At 32.7% G+C, this 22,887-nt stretch overlaps 1 protein-coding gene and 1 long non-coding RNA gene across 6 annotated transcripts in view; both read left to right on the top strand.

The window, feature by feature from the left end:
- LOC140445836 (uncharacterized) overlaps window positions 1-22,887 on the top strand; it is a 630,732-nt gene that overhangs the window by 345,367 nt on the left and 262,478 nt on the right. The gene's annotated exons all lie outside the window — the stretch shown is intronic.
- The window catches only part of LOC140445837 (uncharacterized), a 102,687-nt gene continuing 94,852 nt past the window's right edge, over window positions 15,053-22,887 (top strand). The window contains exon 1 of the long non-coding RNA XR_011951446.1: window positions 15,053-15,257. This is a non-coding gene — a long non-coding RNA (uncharacterized lncRNA). The remainder of the gene's footprint in view (window positions 15,258-22,887) is intronic.

Genomic DNA, 22,887 nt, shown 5'->3' with positions numbered 1-22,887 from the left:
TTTTTGTTTCAGGTAAGTGGAGGACTGACTTTCTTCACGGTTTGGTATACAATTTTTGTTGTGTAGTTTTAAGATCTGAATTATTATGAATAAATTACATCAAACTTTTGCTTTGTCCGCTCTCGGTTTGAGAATTAGTAAAAGTGTCTAAGTGCACTCTTTGCTTTAGTTTTAAGTTTTAAGAAACACTTCAGTAAGGGCCAGATTTTTGTAAATAATTAAAGAAGTTACTGGTCGCGATATTTACAACCTATCTCTGCAGAAATTTGTTGAGAAAACTCGTCCACAGAGTGTTTGTATATGATTTTGTTGAATTATAATAAACCAACTTAATAAACTTTGACCACTCTCATTTATATTAATACGATTTTGAACTCGCATACAAAGTGTATCTTTGTATGCGAGGTAATAGGTAATACAATAATAGAAACCTAAAGACTAAACCGACAGTTTGTTTGTATTGTGGTCTAAGGCACAATATTATTTCGCTCACCACATTTTAGTTGCTCTAGTGTGGACATTAAGTAATTTTTTTATAAGAAAATGCAATATGAACCCGATAGGTCCTTATTGAAATCGTGTCGTTGTCCGTCTGCCTGTCTATAATATAATTCTTGCATCATCACCAGATGGGAAGGAAGGGCATGGAAAAACGCAGTTTCGGAGGCGGACAAGGTCCAGCCAGAGTCTCAGTGTTCGTAGAACCGGAGCAGACTCTCGACATCGGACTCCCAGGATACAGGAGACCCTATTTGGGAGCCGAGACCAGACTGGCCGAGAGTTGAAAATGTTTCTATATGGCATTTTCACATCACTCGGCCAATAGAAAAGATCGAAGATATTTTAAGGCGGAGCGACGTTCTCACTTCAGAACGTGCGGCACACTCTTAATTGAAGGCTAGAAATCGAAAAAGCGAACACAATATTGTTTACTCAATAAATTAAAGTGGCAAACCAGACAGAAAAGACAGTTAAGATTTGATTTCGGTATAGTGCTTCCACTATTCGTTTATACGTATTTTGTCCTATCAGGACCCCTCAGAGCAGCTATGCACAAGCTATAAACTCGAAATAAAATATTTTCCGTCAAAAGAAGTAATTATAAAATAACTACATATGGACGCTATATTTAGTTGAGACTACATATAGCGAGTCCTGTGAGACTTGAGTACTAAATAAAAGGAGAATATTAGAGAGTTGGGAAATAAAAATATGGAGATACATCTTCGACGGGAAGAAGACTGAAGATGGGTGGGAGAGAAAGAACAACAAAAAATTAATAGAGATAATAAATTTTGAATTTTGATAATGATGATGATGTTTTCTAAACTAAAATCGAAGAACCTCACTTAATATGCTGAGCCATTCAAAATATCGGTGCAAAATATTCAAACTTGGATTTTTAGAAGACTGTTCGCCCACTTTAGCTTTAGGAGGGCGCAAGTTAGAAATTTTTCAAAAAATGGTTTATTTTAGCGGATTTTTCGTCTTTTCTCTGCAAAAAATGCACCGATAAGGTTTTATAAAAAAATGTTTGCTGATTTGATTGTTATTTGATTCTCTACAAAAGTACCATTAGCAGTATTGTGATTAAATTTTATATTACATTAAAATTCACTCTAAACGAAAAAGTCACGATGTTTTTCCTTTAGAATTTTTTGTATAGAATTCGGAGAAAAGCAAATTTGTGTACTGATTTTGTTTTTTATGTTCTCTAAACCACCTTTCAAACGATATTAGGGGCGATTTACTGTTAAATTTTGCGATTTAAATTTCTTAATAAATGTCTAATCTTGTCAACTATAATCAAGCCATGAACTAGCGATTTCCGGAAAGAATGTCAATATTCCCAACACCTTTATTTGTACTCTACGTACGTGTATGAGTTTGCAATTAACACATTTCACAAATATTTGTGATAATTGATGGCAACAACTTTTTAGCACGACAGTGTGAATTTGCATAAAGAATTTACAGTTGATGTCAAAGTAAGAATGGCTATTTAGAAATCAACTGGTTATTTATTGCCATTAAAGCTTGTCTTTAATTGCACAGAGCTACTTCAGACTAAATCATTACCAAGACGAAGAGGTCTGAATAAAAATATGTCTCTTAGAAACTATTAGCATGTTCAGTAGTTGTAAGACAAGTTTTATTCGAAAACAGTTAAATAAATTTTCATTAACAATAAAGTAATATACTGCTGTTCAATCTTCGAACGTCCTTTTTTATATAATAATATTCATGTTATCACTACATCCTTTTTATTTGCATTTCTTCACATCTTCGGCCATTTGTAGATTTATCTCTTACGAGTTTTATTCTCTCTAGTCTAATTATGTGACTTAACTGTCTCTTTCTATTTAGTATCTAGTCGTTGATGTTCTCTAGATTCCACCTCTGCCTGATCTTTAGTACGTTGTAATTACCATAATGTTTTTATTGTCATATCTTTTTCCTCATTTTATCATTTCCATTAATTCTTATTTACTTGATACTCTTTAGATATTTTTCCATAATAATGTTAAACAGAAGTTGGCTTATCAGACTCCTGAGGTATTGACTCTGTTATTTTCTTATTAATTTGTGGACTGGAATTTGTTTATGCTACATATGGTTTCGATTGTTTCGATAAGATAGTATGTTTCCAAGTTCTATATGGTCCAAAGTCTAATGTAGATCTATAAAACAGCAGTAGGCCGAGACGTTATATTCCAATAATTTTTCCACGATTTGCCCAACTACAAAGACCTTGCGATTACAGAATTTTACAGATCTGAAGCCTTGTTGCTAATCCAATGATTCAATTTCTTTCCTAACCTACAAATCATGTAATAACGTTCACAAAATATTAGAAAATAATGGTGTAAAATTAATAAATTTTTGAATATGACTTTTGTGGTCAGTTGCAGAACAATGCTAAGCAAATTTCTTCATCTGTAATTGACAGGTATGAATATTTATGGCCCTTTTTTAGAAATAGATCATTGTACTGCGATTATCGCATTTGTTAGGAACCACCATGCTGTCATAGTTCTAATTTTGTCCAGACCTAGAGACTTTCGGTTTCTCAGTTCGGTCAGTTTCTCTAATGACTCGTCGATTACATTTTCCGTATTTATCTCTGGAGTTTATGGTAAGATTCGATGTTCAAAAAGCCTTAAACAATTGAGAGGTAGTCATTCTTTTCATAAACGTTCTCCGTTCTTTTTTATTCTGTACTATTTGTTTTGCTTCATGACGTGATTTGTCTATGCTTTTGAGCATCTGAAACACATAAAAAGAAAGCCATAAGGCCAGCTTTTAGAACAAATAACAACTTAAGCAAATATATTAAAAATAACAAGAGCCAAAAGAAAAAATACTTACACAGTGGTGTATACAAACTTACATGTGGCGACATCCCAAAAAGTTACATCGGCCAAACAGATAGAACCTTTAACAAACTGATAGCAGAACACGAAATGGCTTTCAATAATAGAAAAACAGATCATAATCATTCTTTTAATGATGAATTTCAAATTCTTCACATCCAAAATAAAGGTCTTAAGCTATCTTTATTAGAATCTATGGAAATCAACCAATTAAAAAATACAGACAGAATTCTGAATGACCAACTTGAGACAAACAGTTCTCCCCTCCTCAACCTATTTCGTTAAAGACTATAAATTGTAAACACATCCAAAAATAGATCACTTGAGAAAGGCACTTCGCTGAAACAGCTGTAGTGATAAAATATTATAATTAATTTTGTGGAAGTTTTAAAAACAAAATTTTCAGTTTTTTATTGTAAAATAAAATTTTAATTTATAAAACAGTTATTTAACCACTACGGACATATGGAATATAGCTGTGGGGCTGTAGTAGTAAATTCAATATTGCTATAATGGAAAGATGTCAATCAAAAACCTTAAGAGCAGTTGTTGATGCACCCTGGTACTTAACCAACCAAAGAATCTATGAGGATCTCAACATCTCAACAGTAAAAGAAGTAATCTAGCAAAAGAAATCAAAATACATTCAAAAAGTGAACACACACTCCATCTTCGCCCATTGAACACAAAAATGCGTAAATCCTAGCAACCTTATCATCCTTAAGTCAATCTCAAAGTGCAATCTCATATATGACCTTAGGATGTAGAGTTTATGGCTCAATTACCAGCCGATTAAACAATTACAATGTTTAATTAAAAACTTCATTTTCAAAACTTGTATTTTGAAAACGGATTCCTACCAGCGGCGGCCGGCCAGGTGAAGTAGATGAAGGTGAGGTTCACCAAAAAAATATAATTAAATTGAGACAAATAAATAAAAAATGAAAGCAACATTATTATATCTAAATTCTGAAATCAATTATTTATTCTCTTTTAATTAATCTAAAAATTAAAAAGACAGCTAGCTTTATTAGCGGTGCGTACTTAACGGTCAAGTCCTGACCTGTGTCACTAGCCTTGTACTGAATCTTAGTATTCAGGAATAGGTGAATATAATTTTTGAAATGCGAAATGCATCTGCATGAGCGTTCACGGTTGCCATGGCAACGTGACGTCAGCCTATCCTTAGTGATAGTTGAGAAAACTGGTGAGTGCAGTTCCGTCTATAAATATATTATTCGTCTTCACCCACTGTTGGATGTGTATTTGGTATTCCTATTTTTCGGAAATTTCTCTCAGCGACAATATTTTGAAATTTAGTGTATTATATAGATATTTTTTATATAGTATAGTGTATAGTATAGTATTTATTAGTTTAGTTAAGTCACAGTATTAATTTTATTTGTTTAGTGCACTTTATGCACTTTAGACAAAAATAATTTTAGACAGACATACATTCAATTAATGACTTCTTCTTCTTTTTTCTATGCCGTCTCCATTAACTGAGGTTGGCTACCACATTTCTAAAAGTTTCTCTGTCTTTTGCAACGTGGAATAATTTGTCTACAGTCATGTTTGTCCAGTCTCGAATATTTCGCAGCCATGACTTCCTCTTTCTACTTATTCCCTTTTTGCCATTGACTCTACCCTACATGATGACCTGCAGAAGACTATATTAAATGGTGGCTAAATTAATAACTTGGTGTGTAATATATTAGAGACTCCGTTTAGACATTGGAAAAATGAAGATAAAAGGGATGTTCTTTTACATGGTCGACCAACCAGTATTTTATTAAACATCTGCGTCTGATCCAGAGTGGTCGGCTGCAATCAGCATCTGACTCAGAGTGGGCGGCTGAATTGAAACTCACCAACCCGTTTAAGCAGGCGTGGTGTTTTAATCGCCAAAAAACCCTCAATGAAATGTCAAAATTCAGAACTAAAATACCCCAGGCAAGCAGAACGAATCGTATCTAGTATAAGTGCCCTAAAAAACTGTTTTCAATTTATTAGGGCCCTAAACTCTATACATTTTTTTTAACGAATTTTTAATTAGATTTGGGCGCGAAGTAGGTACCAAAACTCCTTTTGGTCCGGCAAGCTTTGCTCATCTTCACCACTTTTTTAGGCCACGAGCCGCCGCTGATTCCTACTCGGAAACCGAAACGTCAAATGGTATGTTGCAGAAATAAAAATATAGGTAATAGAAGTGTACGCGAAATGAACGCCAGTAACATTTCTTCTGCCAGTGGCATCGAGGCAGCGCATGACAGGTGATAGGGTGCAAAATCTCGTATTATAACATCAGCTATCAGTCCGTAAACAGTTTACACATTTTAAGTTCAAATAGTTATGTGTTAAAACAGTTTATCAGTATGGAAATAAACATAATCACTCAAAAATAATCACTTAGTATCATTAAACATGAAAACATAGTAGTTCTAACTTTACAATAGTTAATTCCGTCCAAGTAGTGGTGCCACCAAGAAGACAGCTAGACTTCTATCATTTTAAAACAATTTTATTCTTGTCCATGATTTTCCTCAAAACTTTCGTGATATGCGTTATAACACAAATTAACATCATAACAGAAAATGCTATTTTAGTAATGTCAGAAATTTGTGCCGTGAGTAACGAGTACGTGCATAATTTTTAAATGTTAAATAAGTTAATTGCATGCTTTAAGATCTTGGCAACGAATTAAACGCGCCATTGTTACCACGGTCATATAATGTATTAGATAGAGTATGCAGCAGGTGCTTCATTTTATATGTTTCGCTACGTTACCAAGAATAAAATTCAATATTGTACAATATTGTATTGTAAGTTTTTGTTATTTATTTTTAAGAATATTATCACAAATCCTAGTCGTTGGCTGTATACCATAGTTTAAAAAGACTTACAATGAAGTAAAAACTTCATTGTAAGTCCTATCAGATCATCACCAGTGAAAAGATTTTAAAAGTAGTTGAAACTAACCACAAATCGAGGTCAGATGGCCTCGATTTGTGGTTAGTTTCAACCACAAATCGAGGTTGAAAAATGGACGTAGTTCAAATGGTTGGTATCAGCCAACTAAATATAACGCACCAGACAAAAAAAAAAACGGGTGTGGCAGTCCAGTGGGACTGCCGGTAGAAGTTATACTTCTACACACGCGTTCTTCGTTACAAATTTATATGGGAGTCAATCTGCACAATCATTACATATGTAATGCTATAGGTAAGAGAGAGCAGAAAGAGAAAAAGAATTAGGTATACAGGTATATGGTGCATCGTTGGCTGTATATGAACATTTGACCTGTAATAGGAGTATAGTAAGTAAATGAAGGATTGAATCAATATTTTAATGAAAATATATATTTTTATTTTCATATATGTATAAAAGGAGTTGAATGCAAAAAAAAATTTTTACACATTCTCTGCAGTAAAATTCATTGTTAATTTTGTTATTAATATAAAAATACAATACAATACACTGCCACATAATTCAATATTATAATACAATTCAAATTAAAATGCAATATTCATAAGTATTTTTTTAAAATGACAATATACATAACTTACGCATATGTTTAATTTACCATGATAATAATATTAATAAAAAAATAATAATATTAATAAATATTAAATATGTTTACAAAAGGAACATTTTTATTCTCGAGAGAGAAAGAGAGAGAAAATATATCTTCTGTCTCCCTCTTACCTATATCTTACATATATGTAATGATTTTGCCGATTCACTCAATATATACGAATACACACAAATTTCCAACGTCGAACGCGCGTATAGAAGTACAATCAAAAACGAAATAAGACCTACAACTCGGATTATGTTGTAAATTTTCATTTTATTTTAAAATTTAGCATTTTTGCATATATTACATATATTTAATAAAAATAACGTGGGGTTTTTAAATATTTCAAAAATAAAAAAAGGAATTCATATTGGGATTCGAACTCACATACACCAGCGTATGAACCAAACACGTAAAATATTTGCCAATTAGACATGACATAAACGTATTTTAAAATTGACAGTTCTCGGTCATACAATGATTTATTGAGATTATTACATATTTTGAAATACAAAAGACTAAAATAATTATGAACATTTAATAAATAATACAAAACATATCACATAAATAATAATATTAATAAATATTATATTATATATATATATATATATATATATATATATATATATATATATATATATATATATATATATATATATATATATATATATATATATATATATATATATATATATATATATATATATATATAATATTAAATATATATACAAAAGGAACATTTTTATTCTCGAGAGATGAAGAGAGAGAAAATATATCTTCTGTCTCTCTCTTACTCATTATCTTACATATGTAATGATTTCACCGATTCACTCCCGTACAAATTTCCAACGTGGAGCGCGCGTATAGAAGTATAACTTCAAAAAGGTGGATGACTAATGAAATATTAAATTTTATGGAAAAAGAAGCCAATATAAAAATATTTAAGGTGGGGAATTCAAAAAAGTAAACAGCTTAATAAAGAAAATATAGAAGAAGAGACATAAAGAATAGATAGAAGCACTATTTCTACTCTTTCTAAGCTACATTATGGTTGGCATCAGAAGAGATGTGCCTCTCTCCTGATGCCAACCAAAATGTAGCTTCGCCTATTTTAAAACTTTTAAACTGTTTGTCCTTGTGTAGTGAAGTGTAATGTACAATTTTATGTTTATGACATTCTATGATTGTTGGATAGGCCAAAATTGACGAAATGCCCCTGAAGATGCTCTGCGAAGCGAAAGTACTTGGGCAAGATTTAATTAATAAACTGTGCTCGATATCTGCCTTTCATTTGATCAAAGTTCATTTATTCGAGCATTCAACCTTATAACAATAAAATTAGCAGTAGGCAGTTTAAATTTAGAAATTTATTAGGAACGAGTGAGGTATTATTCAGTCTTCAGCTGAGACGCAAATAAAAATATTTTTATATGATTCGTATATTTTGAGAAGGACGAAAGAGAGAACCATAATACGTAATGAAACTGTTAATTATAATGAAGAAAGGTAAAGCAATTGTAAAAACCATTCTCCTCCTCCTATGTGGTATAAGCGGTTATGGCACTCCCAGAATTAGTCCTGCGCTCCTAATAAAAGCTACCGACTTTGTTACAGAGGCGTAAAGATTTCTCCTGGTTCAATACTTGTTTGGCCTCATGTCATTTAAGCATTTATTAATTCATAAGCTCATTTTCTACGCCATGGTTCATTCAATCCAACTACTACGTGGTCCTACGTCGTCCATACCTATTATTGTGGTAAAAATGTTTCTTCAGTATACGAAAACCTTCTATCAATATTGCTATTGTTTGTCTTCGTATTTGTTTGCTCTTGTACAGGTCTCCATTTGTTATTATCATTTTTTCGCAGCCACGTTAATTTCTTAGGCGAAGTGGTTCTGAGTCTTAGAAAATTCCTGTAGAGCCTTGCTTAGCCAGTGACTCTGCTAGTTTTGTTCTTGGGACTCGTATATTGCTTCCACATCTGTATTAGACAGTTTTCTACCTAGTGCGTTACAAAACTGTATGGTGTTTTTAATAATGGGACTAATGGTTAAAAATTATATTAACATTCATAGAAGATATGGCTTTACAACGTATGCTGCACCAATTTAATATAACCACCAGAAAATTTAACATGTTAATTTCCCCAAAAAAAAAAAAACAAAATGCATGGTTACAACAGTAAATTTACTAAGATGTAAATTGGAACTGGAAGGTCAGACAATAGAACAAGTCATGGAGTTTAAATATCTAGGCATCACATTATCTAGCTACAAAAAGCTCGAAACTGAAGTGGAAGATCAACTGAATAGAGCCAACAGAGCCGCAGACTGCCTGAATGAAACAATATAGAGAAATACAAATATCGGGAAAGAAATGAAAGGCATAATTTACAAAACAATCATCAGACCAATAATGAGATACGCGGCAGAAACACCTGATACAGAGAGGACAAAAAGGATGTTAGAAACAGCAGAAATGAAAACACTTAGAAAAATTTATGGCAAGACACTATGGGACAGAGCTAGAAGCAAATATATACGACGTAGATGCAAGGTGGAGAACATCAAGAACTGGGTAAGAAATAGAAGAGTAGAATGGAACGATCATATAAGCCGAATGACAACAAATAGAGTAGTAAAGACGGCAAGAGACGGTTCCCCCATAGGAAGACGATCAGTAGGAAGACCACGAAAATGATGGAACGATAACATACTGGTGGCACATTGAAAAACAGTCATGTCTACACAAAAAGAAGAAGAAGAAAATATGGCAGTCAATAAAACTACGAAAATCTAGTAAGTAGACTGTTAGATTTCAAATTAGATATGGATATCCTACAAAGATTAAAAAAAGTCTGGGTCTTTCCACGTGTAGTTAACAAAAACGTTAATTTTTTGTCTTTATTAATAATTTATAATCCAATATTTTTATTATTTCGTATTCCTAGACATAAATCAAACTTAATGATATACCTTTAATCAAATATTTCCATTTAATGGATAAAACAAAGACGGACCCTAATAAATTAATTCATCCTACGCGTAAACAGAACCTAATAAATCAATCCCATCAAGACGAATCAATCAAAAAATGAACCTATCGTTGTTCCCAATCCCATTTCGCTGATTTCTCAATAATTTTTATCGAGTAAACATTTCTCGATGTTCGCTTCAGCCTTTCGGTAAATTCAGAACCGTACTCATTTATCCACCTGTCTGTCTTCCACTTTACTCTGTGTTCTTGCAGTCTATCAAAAACGCTTGTTTTGGTACACTTAGAGCCGCAGATTTCGCGTAATAGTCCAACCAATCTCCCGAGATCGTGTTGAAAACGTTAGCAGAATGTTAAACTGTCTGACTTTAATTTGCTAGTTCCCAGCAACTTCCCGTAAAATAGACTGGTCAAAAAAGCCATAAATGGTCATTTATTTCAATTTATTCCAATAGAAAAATGGCGTCTTTAGAAAAATTATCTTTGGGAAATACTAAAATTTGGAAATACTTTATTAACAAAGTTTTGCTTTGCAAATTACGACTTGGTGAAGCATAGATTTGAAAAAAAATTGTTTAATTTAATTCTAGATTATTGTTACACTATTTTAATAGTGCTTCTCGCACTTCTCTTTAGAGAGCTTCTCGCTCCATCGTTTCAAGGAGGAGTAATTTCACATTACAATTATGTATCTTCAAACTGGTTAATTATTGTATAGTAAAACGACAAACCGAGAAGAAGTAAAGACGAAAATACTGTAGAACTGCACTTCATGAAAAAATATTTAACAATGGCATTAATATCCGTCTGGTTGTTAGAGGATCAGTTTAGTATAGTAGGTTTGCGATGTCTTTGTGCTTTCGTAAAGTGGGTCTTGGCAGTTGTTTTGTTTGAAAATATTTTTCTAATGTTTTTTTTTTGTAAGGAAATACAGGCTTCTGTCCAAGTTATTAGATCGAAATAAAGATACGAACCCACAATTTCGATCCTATAAGATTATATTTGAAATTCGTCATTAGGTCTAGAACGTGAAGTGGTTACGTAGAGTCTGTTTTTCTATTATTGAAGGCTCTTTTATGTTCTGCTATACGTTTGATAAATGTTCTACCAGTTTGACCGATGTAAGTTTTTGGGCAGTCGCCACATTTAAGTTTGTATACACCGCTGTGTAATTGCTTTTTCTTTTGGCTCGTGTTTTTCTTAATATATTTGCCTAAGTTCTTCTTTGTTCTAAAAGCTGGTGTTATTCCTTTCTTTTTTATGTGTTTGTCTATTTTTGTTGATATCTTGCCTTTATGTGTAATCGAGCAGGAGGTACTAAGATTTTCTCTGGTGGTAGAAATACTAATTTCAGGGCTTTCTTATGTAGTTTTTGATTTAAAACATACCAGTATGTATATGGACAATCTAGAAACAAAGATTTCAAAACATACCATATTCAAACAGTTTTTGTTTTCGTGGGGATACTTAGACGATGTACTGGTGATAATAAATTTTGTTGAAAACAAAATTTTCAGTGTTTTATTGTGAGACGATAGATTCGCTTATTTTGGACAACCGATTCGTAATCGGCGTGCAGAAATACGTCTAAAACATGTCTTTGTTAACGTCCGGTCAAAAAAAATTTCACTTATGTTTTATTTTTGATCTTTTTCTTAAAACTTATTAAAATCGATTTGATTTTGTTCCACAACTTTGCTTGCAAAATAAAAATTGGCACAGAAAAATGATTTTTGCACCGTTAGAGATTTTTTTGTTTTCCATCTACATATTATCTACTTAAATATTTGGTAATTTTTAGTTTTGAGTTAACTATTCTGCCGATAGTTTTTATGGATCTGATGCTTGTTGGTTTTTTCTATTTAAATTTATTTGTGTTTGTTATTTGTGAGTCCAAACCGGTCCAATCTCTTATATTTTTCAACCACGCATGTTTTCGTCTTCCTAGTCCTCCCTTGTTTTTTTTTTAATGGTATAAAGCCAGTTTTTTATTTATTGGACCTTTGAAGAATCTCGTGATGATTTATGCAGGGTATTTTCAAGGGTCTTCTATAAATATTAAGTTTGGTTTTTTATTTTTGCATATAGTTGCTTAGAGGGCGCCACCTAGCAACACACAACGGCGAATCATCATACATCAGAACAATGCAATTGCTCACACTGCTCAAAAAACAATATAGTTTTTAGAGCTTTAAAACATTGAATTGTTAAACCATCCACTGTATAGCCCCTACCTCAGTTCCAAAGAGCTAGAATTCAATGCGTGGGCAGCCATTACAGTGGCCAGAAGAAGCCATCGATGCCTTTAAAGCATCGATTTTGCAGGTGTCAACTGAAGCCCGGAATAACTCTTTTACCAATTGGTTTGAACGTATGCAAAAGTGTATTAATCTTGGTGGGACATATTTTGAAAAGCAATAAAATACTTTAAGTCTATATATTTTTTATCTTTATGGCTATATGCAAAACTAAAAAGACAACTCTCGTAAGTGCTTCAATCACTATTATTTTCGAGACAAAGTATCAGATGGAAAATAGATTATATTCATAGACCTGGTGTTTGTTTATAACCCTTCACAGATGGTTATATTAGTTATTTTAATGTGTCTAAACTGACATACGATAAAATAAATAAATTTCATGTATTTCCTAGATACTCCGTTTCCATCAACTATTCAATAAACTATGTTATCTTCAATTGCCAGTTTACAATGTATTTGTATTTGAAATTACTAGTTTCAAATTTTTTCTATGAAATACTTCATGTTTGACTGTATAATGTTAGTGTAAAATTGGTGCAGCATCCTCTGAACGATGATCTAATAATTTTCTGCTATAATTATAAAAATTTAGAGTAAACAAACAAAAAGTACAGATATACGACGTATATGCAAGGTGCAGAACATCAATAATTGGGTAAGAAAGATAAGAGTGGAATGGAACGATCACGTAAGCCGAATGACAACAAATAGAGTAGTAAAAATGGCAAGAGACGGTTCCCCAATAGGAAGACGATCAGTAGAAAGACCACGAAAACGATGGAACGACAACTTACTGGAGGTACATTGAAAAACAGACAAGAGTCTACATAAAAAGATGAAGAAGAAGAACTATAAAAATTTTGATTTTCTTTGATCCTATTCTGTTTCCCCTTTTGGTTTTAACTTTGTTTACAACTTCATCCATGATAAAATTGATTAGGAAAAGAGTGAGGGAATTCCCTTGCTTTATGCCTGTTTCATTCGCAATTATTTCCTTTATTTTGCCTTCTACATTATATATTGCCATATACATAATTACTTTGTTGTACTTGTATATTTTTTTTACTGTCTTAATGATATCCATCAGTCTCCCCTTGTCATATAATAAATGTATCACATCTTGTATTTGAACTCGGTCAAGCGCTTTATTTCATCTATTATTATATTTAGTGATCTTGCATATTAAGATGACGTCTGAGGTCGATAGGGCATGTAATGCGGATGGAACAAAGTGGCCCAGGTAGAAAATCGCTCCTTGATAGACCCATTGGTCAGAGATAAGAGGAACGCCCAGAACAAGGTTCCTTGATAACATCGATGAAGACATGAGAAATATGGGAATACGTGCTTGGCTGAGGAAGGCCATGGATAGGCACGACTGTAGAGAAATTCTTAATGAGGCTAGGACCCGCGCAGGGTTGTAAAGCCAGAATAATGATGATAATGATCTTGCAAAGCATTTTTGGGTTCTTTTTTAAACAGATTTGTAGGTAAGATAGGGAATCCACTCGTCTTTTTTGATATGGGTGATTTCAACAAGTTTTTTTATTTCGTTTTTATGTTCTTATGAACCTACAAATATATGTTTGTTGGCCATAAAATCCTGTCCCTGTAATCTTTTTGTAAATACCTCCAGGTGCTCTGTTGTTTATTGTTCTTACTTCAAAAACATAACCAAAGTATTTGCAATACCTTAAAGGAAAACGTGCAATTTCATCATAAACTTAAGTTCAAAATAAAACAGCATAATAAAGAAAAACAACGTAAATACAGTTAAACAAAAATTTTGAATAAACCCTTAAAAGTAAACCTTTCCCAGAAAACTATAAATTGAATACTCCATACAAATCCATAATTAGCCAATGATACCATCAAGAAGTCGTAGGGATTAAATAATTCACGTTTAAAATCAAGATAAATGTAAAAAATGACGAGGTGACGTCATCACTAAATGTCAATTTGTGGAAGAGTTGACAGAAGTACAATTTACCTCAGAGTAATATTATTCCACTTCTTCAAAATTTGGGAGTAATTTCAATATTTAATTCTATTATAATGAAAGTAATTATTTCGACTTTTTTCGTGAAACTATTCCCCAAAGTATAACATCGACGAACAAAACGATTCAGTGGCCACCTCACACTGCTGACTTAGCTACAAATGATTTTTGTATAGGAATATATCGAACAACAAAATCTTCATGAAACAGTTCAAAATTTGAAACACATCGTGGCCATATCGCTTTACCGACTTAGCTACAAATGATATTTTTTTATAGGAATATCTCGAACAACAAAATCTTCATAAAACAGTTCAAATATTTAGAAGATAACCCCAGTGATGTTGGAGATATGAGACGTTATTTAATGACCTTTTAGGACTTTGTGAGGCTAGGACACGAGACATTTGTAAACCATTATTTGTTGGAAGAACCATCCAATCAAATATATTTGATTTACTGGTTCTTTTCGAATAAATAATCATTTTTATTTTAAATTCATAATTCTCTGTATTTTTTATTATTTTTTAACTCCTATGTTAAAATTAACTTGTACGTGATATTTTTCATAAATCAATAAAAATAATTAATTAATTAATTAATTAATATTAAAACTTCACAAGGATACTAATTTCAAGCGATCAATGTATTATGTTCGTGTTCAGTTGCTTAATAAAATTGTTCTGTCCCTAATTATTCTGTAATAAAACATATTTTTCACGCCGACTACAAAATTTAACTGGTTTATAATCATAACAACACTGTTGAGATAGATAGATACTGGGTCTACTGATAAATGGTGCGCTTGCGTCGCGAATTCGCCCGTTCGTCAAACTGAACCGCTCTTTAGATAGATCCGTTCAGTTCGAGCTGAAACAGCCGGTACGTAACAGCCGCTACACCGATTGGAAGCGGTCGCGACCTAGTTCTTGCTTGTGTCAGTGTCTAGTATACCCCGTGGATTTTCCTGCCACAAGGATAGCTCTTCCCACGGAAAACAGTGCAAAACCTCGTGGAGTTAGTTCTCTTTGACCGGATTAATTCCTTCTGGTGTGTAAGAATTACAGTGTATTTTTTCACTTTGGATTAATGCGATGCGATTATTTTTGGGTGGAGGCTGAAAAGAAATGAAATGCAACGGCTTGCAGCCGTTGTTTTTTAAATTTTAATGAGGTAATTTAAAAAATGAGGTCATATGTTGATATTTCAATTGAAGATAATTGTGTCTTACAAACAAAAAAAAAGTTAAAGAAAGGAAGAACATCAAACATTTAATTAATTGTATCTCGTTGCATATTGCATCTGCACAACCAAGGGTTATGACGTATACACATATAAATGCACTCAAAGGTGTAATGATTGCCACGGTTTTTATGACATGCAGGAAATTAAATCTGTCATATGTGATCCGGAATTATATTTAATCGTCAATTATAATTGATGTAATTTAATGAGATATTCAATTACTATGTTAATAACTGTTTAGTTTGAGTCTTTATTTTATTATTTTTTTTTAACAACCATTTTCCAAACCTACATATGGGGGTTATCTTAATATATATCTACATCTAAATTTTATATTTTTATTTAAATATTTATTTACTCCTGTGACAGGTTCCATCGCCCTTCTTCAGATGTGAAAGTAATAATTATCTTAGAAATTTTGTATTACCTTGTACTTTTCTTGTAAATTCACAAAAATATAGTTCGATTGTATGATGATTTATGTGCTTCTTTTCTATTTATTATATTTCTAAAGAGCAGTAGCCATATACTGTGTCTTTGTGGTATTGCTTCCGTTTTGCTGTAGATATTCCCACTTTCTGTTTCTTCACACGCGAATAAAATAACGTCCTCAGCGAACCTCAGGTTGTACACTATTTCTCCTGCTGTTTATTCCCAGGTTATCCCATTCTACTACTACATGTCGGTTTATAACATTCTCCGCCGTTTTCCGAATTCCAATCGTTACTTAGTCTGGCCCTCTTCTATGTTTCTTTCTTTGAGCTCTTTGTCTATTCCTTCGGTCCAACTTGTTCTCGGTCTACCTCATTTTCTATTGACTTCTGGTTGCTATTTAATATTTCCTTCGGTATTCGTTCTTGATTGACCTTCTAAGTTTACAGTGTACAGTGAACATACTGACCGCCAAAAAATATCTCCTACGATTGGGAGAAGTTGAGTTGTAAGCTACCACAAGCGAGCAGCATTAGCCCAAAAGTTCTTGAACTTTCACGAAAGGAGCTCCTTAACGGTGCCTTGGACAGTCTGAAGGGTGTTTCAATCAGAGGTTCAGATGCCGAGACAGAGAGAACGAGCCCAATTTTGCAATAACATCGGCCCGGTCATTCCAGTTCTCTTCTGACAGATGACATTAGAATTCTTTTTAGTTTTCTGTTTGTAGGTGCAATCGAACTCACATTTTTAGGCACCGCAAACTGATACATTTACATTAGAGCTGTGTAGGCCGTGCTTTTCTCCGCAGAGTGCGCCCACTAAAATGACCTTTTACCATACTGACAGCTATCCTTTGATACATTTATTTTATGGGATTTAAACAACTTTCACAAAAAAACCATGATTTAACCAACAATTAAAACATTGCTACCTAACCAATTTTATTTTTATATGACCTAATAATATGATCTACATATGATAGTTTGCAGTAAGGAACAATCTGAAATCATATGAACTATGAATGATGGTCTCTTTGAAGTAAAATTATTATTTCAATAAATTGCTTGAGGGAAATATGTTCCCTTGTGCTAGTTGTTTTTCAAATAACTTCTCTTTCTTCGAACCACTATACAACATTTGTGGCATGAACGATGTGGACCTTAGTCTTTAACTTTATTTGGAACCTTTGCAAATATTCATCTTCATTTGTTTGTTCTCTATGTTCTATTTTAATGATACTCCCATGTTGCGTTATTCGTATTATTTACAATGAAACCCTTGTTACTCGAAACTCTTTGTTTTTTATAAATTTAAGCCACAAGGTTCGTATTCACTCATAAGCGGAAAATTCACTTATCACAGATTCCTACGGCATTAAAAGGATTCAGATTTGGAGCTCTTTCCGTGTTATCGACTCTTAGGTAACCTTGTGTACAGAGCACTTCTCCACTTCTCAAAATTTTCGTATGCATCTATGCACCGCTGTTTGCATGTCCTGAGATTTTCACTGCTTTTCACAAGGCCCAACTGTTTGATTTTGTTTGGGAGGTTCTTCGAAGTGATTCCCATAGGTATCGCCTGGGTCTTTTTCATTTTCTCATTAGTTGTAACTCAAGATCTCTTTACTTGGCGATATGCTGGTTATTTTTGTGTCTCTAGAGCTAGATAGTTTGTTAGTATGAGATCTGCCCTATTATGTTCCACTGGTTGGTCTGCGATGATTATTTTTTCTCACATATAAAACTTCACGTTTATTTATTTATGTAGCTATTAAGATGTGCGAACACCATTAGAAAATTGAGTCGTAAGTCACCTCCTAAGGCTTGTTCATCCATAGCTAGTCAGAAAACATTTCATCATCCGATTTCAGGTGATATTGGAGATCACTATAGTATAATAGTATAATAGAAATAAGAGTGATCACAAAAACAAATAATCATTGCCAAAATGTGTAGGCACTACCATAATTTACGTGTTAGAGAGTATCCGGGTTGCTAGTTTTCATTGTAGTTATCTGTATGACGCCTATATTTTTTGCTGTTCAAACGTATAAACGTGTTAAACGTTCAAATACGTATTTTCGTTTTTTCTATCTCTATATCTACATCAAAATCTGCCTGGATGACATATTTCATATAGGTACAACAATTTGTATTGGAAGCCAAAACAAAAACAAATATTGACGACACAATTCCAAATATTTAGAAAAGGATAAATTATTAAATAAAAAGTCGATGGAGCTTTTTACCGGATGTAACCGGTTGGTATCAATATGTTCTATCGCGCTGTTTAAATATTTGCCTTTGCAGGTGAATGCTCACCGATTAAATCCTTGTAGTTATGTTAATGTACAATATAATACGTCAAATAAATTTCAGGTATTATATCATAAAAAGCCCAACCTTTCGATAATAAACGATATTGTTGTGAGGCGTAATATCGTGTTTACGTGTAACATGCCTTTCTATTAGTGGCTAATGTGTCATAAGCGTCGGAATATCGGCAAACTTTTAAAGCATTTTTGTAGTCGGAAGCCTTAAATTATTCGTCGATAAATACTAACCTGCCTCTACTTTATGAAAGTTAGGTCCCTTCATTTTGCAACATAATCTTATGCTCAATATACTTTTCTAAACGTATGTATCTTCAACTTTTTTAAGTCATCCAAAACCTAAGAATTCGAAAAGTAGACATCTGTTTAGCAATAAAAAACTCATCGTGCGCCAAATCAAGTGAATACAGTGGTAATAATTCCAATTCCTCAATTATTGTAGCTATCGTAGCTGCAGGTTTTTCTTTTTTAAATAAGTCGTTTTTTCTCAACTGTTATTATAACGACGCATTTGTAATTCCAGTTATTGTTTTTATTTCCTTTTTTCACTAATCAATGTAAATCACCGACATCACAAAGTACCGAAGCCATCACTGTATAATTTAATTGACCTTTGTCCATTTTTCTTGATCAATGATGGAAAAATAATATTGAGTTGACAGAAAAAATAATAATTGTAGTGGCGTGGAAAAAATAATTTATTGGTAGCTCAAATACTTAAGTACACTTAATCGAAATGTCACACATCGATGACTATCGTGATAATCGTGTTATGATAATACGTATTTTGACCACAAAAAACATGATTTTTTTTTTTGTAAATACACGAGAAATGAAATCGGTTATCCATTAATATAAGAACGAAAGTATCAGATACTTTTATTAAAACAAACTACACGAAACTTTACTCAAAATCCTAGAGCGGCAATACATAATGTAGAAGCCGCCTAGGAAAAAGTAAAGAACAACTAAGAATAGTGTCGAGGAAGCGCTAGGGCCTAGCCGTCTAGGAAAAAGAACAATAAACACAAATATAGAAGAAATAATAAACCACGGTTAACCCCAGAAATCAGGGAACTGGCAAATGAAAAGAAGAACGCCTACATAAAGTAGATTAACAACATATATCATGAAGAATATGAAGTTTACAAAAGATTGAGCGGTAGAACAAATAACGCAATTATCGAATTAAAAAAAAACACACTGGGAAAACTTCTCGGGGAAATAGAACAAGATCTACACGAAGCTCAGAAGAAATGGAACATGAAAAGAGAACGAAACCAGGCAACGAGAACGTAATTCTAAACGCTATAAATCAGGAAACATAGGCAAAATAGTTTGAAAATTTGAGACCACGTATAACGAATGTGTCCGAAATGCAAAGTGGGACAGATAAAAAAAAATAGAATAAAAAGGTCCAGTTGGTAGGCTTTCATAACGTTATGACAATTGAACATCAACGTTACAAGAAGACAGATGACAAAAAAGACAGAATCTCGTTGTATTACAAGAAGAAGAATGACTAACCAGAGGTTCGGTGTGCTCAGCTTCAACCAACTGGTTTCCTATATCTAATATTCTAGTATCTTGGAGTTAATGTTATGAGTTCTTTCATATAGCTCATTTTGGATACAGTTTGGCTTGGTATCCATATTAATAATTGTTTTTGGTGAGTATGCCAACTCTCTCCTGTTTAATTCTATAAACCTTTCGTTGTCGTCGTTTGTGACTTCAAAATAGTTTGAGTTGTAATCTACTGCAAGTATATTCCTGGAACCGATAACCGACGAATAAGGCGACCTTCCATCGACAAAGGAACCTGTGGCTTTCAATAGGTTGTATTTTGTGTTGTCAGTTATTACAGAATAAGTAATATTTATAATAAAGTGTCCTTCATGTACAACCGTGTCTATTTTTGGCTGCTTTCTTATTTTCACTTCATGTAGCATTTGCTATAATCAAATATGTCTTGGTTTCATAAAGTATATGAAGTGTCCATGACTATATAGTGCAAATTTAATATCCGGCTCAAAGGACCAATGTATAATTTGATTGTCTCTTATTCGTTCTTCTCTATCCACGAAAAACAATATCTGTTTCAACTGTTTAGCATCCAAATTAAAAAGAAATGACTTCGTTTCGTACTAAAAAGTGGCTCATTAACAAGGAGATGAAGAAGACCTGTAGTATTATACTAACACTGTTAAAATACTAACACTTCAGCCGATATATTATCAATGAATGAAGTTTCAGCTTATAATCGTATCGCCTGAATGAGAGAAGTCCGATGAATTGAGACGAAAATATGTCATTTGGCGCATTTTGTCATATTTTGCGTTTGCATTTATTTATGAACAAATTATATTCCAGGTAAACAATATTTGTGTTAATTATTTTACGATATCTGTGATTTTCTGTTCAAATAATACTCATTATGTCTTGGTGTGTATGTACAGTTCAAGCGCTTGTATCTTCTTCAAATCATCCATGATACCATACTTTAGAAGATGTAATACATATTATAAGACGATGCCTCGATGTTTTCATAGAGTTCTTACTATTCATTTACTTCTATATTAACAACCTTCCTAATGAGTGTTTTTGCTATAAAATTATATCATTGGCATATCTCAGATTAATTGGTATGTCGTTGTGAATAACTCGATGAGTGCATCAATTGTTAATACAAATATAGCAAACGACACGACGTATCATTTAAAATGGCGTAGAATTGTTAAAAAAACTTTGTCTGGACTTTACAAGTTTAGCACCACATCTAAGTATATAATCAAAGTTAATTTAAACCTGTATTTAACAAAAACCGAATGTTTATTCATAGCAGTATGCGGTCCGTGACGTGGAACGGAATATTAAATTTACTTTTGCACCTCACATGAGTAGAGGAAAGCAGTAAAACGTACGTGTTTAAACCTTATCTGACGAATACGTTGACATGCAACCGTTTTTTATTGCTTTGGGTACACATAAATTAGCAGGATATGAATATATATTTTAATTTCAAAGGTATATATTTAAAGGTAATGAATTTAAAAAATATTTTTTACTTTACAATACTCCATACATTTTAAAGACATATATAGAGTGTATGTTATAAAAACAACAAGAAAGTACAGAATATTAACTTTCACTAAAAGTTTTGTAAGTTCTGTGTTTTCTCCCTATATACTAATGTACTTCTTTATAAACCTTCTTATGCTTTATGTCGGTAAAGTAAGCATATCCATTTTATAAGGCCGAATTCAGACAAAGACTATTAGGCGAGCGGTTTACCCCTAAAAAGACGCTTAGAAACGGAATGTACCCCTACCGACTAATTTTTTTTTGCATTTATACCGCACTAAAACTTTTATTCGATTCTATATATTTTTAAGTTAATGTAATTTTTTTTAATTTTTCCAAGTGGGCCGGAAATTGTTATTAACAAATACCTTATAACAAAAAAAAACAATTTCCCGAATCGCTTCGAGTAATTTTTTTAGACGTATCTCATCGAAGTAACTACTTTTTCTCTCCTGGTAATTTTTCTAAACATGCTTCCTTTTCGAGTTATTCGCAATTTTTTGTAGAAAAAAATGACTTAGTGATTTTGGGATTTTTTTTTTCTAAAAAACTACTAAATGAATTACAATTCTACAAAAAGTTTTATAATCTTTAAACCTTCACGTATAAGTAAGAATATTTTGACAAGGATAAGTGGTTACTATCTTCCTAAAAACATCATCAAAAAATCCTAAAGAAACCACTGGCCATATTGGTTAAGATTTTGTTTATTATTTATTAAAATTTACATATTTCGCCCGGGACCAACGTTTTTGGACTCATTCTGAACAAAAAAGGTTCGTAGTAACTTTTTTTAAAGTTGATCGTTGTCGAGTTATAATACTTATGTGAATTTTTGAAAAACGCGAAATCGTTCATTTTCAAAGATTTAAAATTCATTATTTTGTAAAAAATTATTATTTTTGAAGTTAAAAAGTATTTAAAGTAAAGTTCAAATATGCATCTACAAGATTCTTCATCTACAAGATTCTATGCATCTACAAGTGTTTTTCAAAATTACTTTATTGTAAAACTCTTGTTTTTATTTTTTTTTCTGTCACTGTCAATATCAAAAAACAATTTCAACAATAGGAGTAAGAATAAAAGACAAGATCACAAACGAAGACCTACGAAAAAGAAAAAGAGTTACAGATAAACGAAACAGAGGAAGACCACCTACACGACGGCAAGATGATCTGCGAAAGATGACGAAAAATTGGATCCACACTGCACAAGACCGTACACTCTGGATTCAATCAGGGGAGGCTTATGTCCTGCAGTGAATTTAAAATGGGCTGATGATGATGATGATGTTAGCTTTACTATAAAGTTAGCATAATCACTATTTGTCTGAAACGGTTGCAGAGCTTGTTTTTAGGCATAAAACTTTAGCAATAAATTAGCAATTAATTCCTTGCAATTAACTTTTCCAGTTTCATCGTTTTTGGACGATATCTTGTTTTTCCGTGGGTAAGTTTTGCTCTAGGGGATGATGGAGAGAGTTTTTGGGCGACTGATCAATGTACCAATCAACAGCAATTATTGGCAATAAAATATGCCGCCAAGGTGGGCCCTGTAGCCATTTGCCTTGCTGAGATATAGCTATGGCTA

This window comes from Diabrotica undecimpunctata, chromosome 7, assembly GCF_040954645.1.
Source record: "Diabrotica undecimpunctata isolate CICGRU chromosome 7, icDiaUnde3, whole genome shotgun sequence".
Lineage (NCBI taxonomy): Eukaryota > Metazoa > Arthropoda > Insecta > Coleoptera > Chrysomelidae > Diabrotica > Diabrotica undecimpunctata.
Note: the sequence above shows the minus strand (reverse complement) of the source record. Positions and strands in the feature narration are given on the sequence as shown.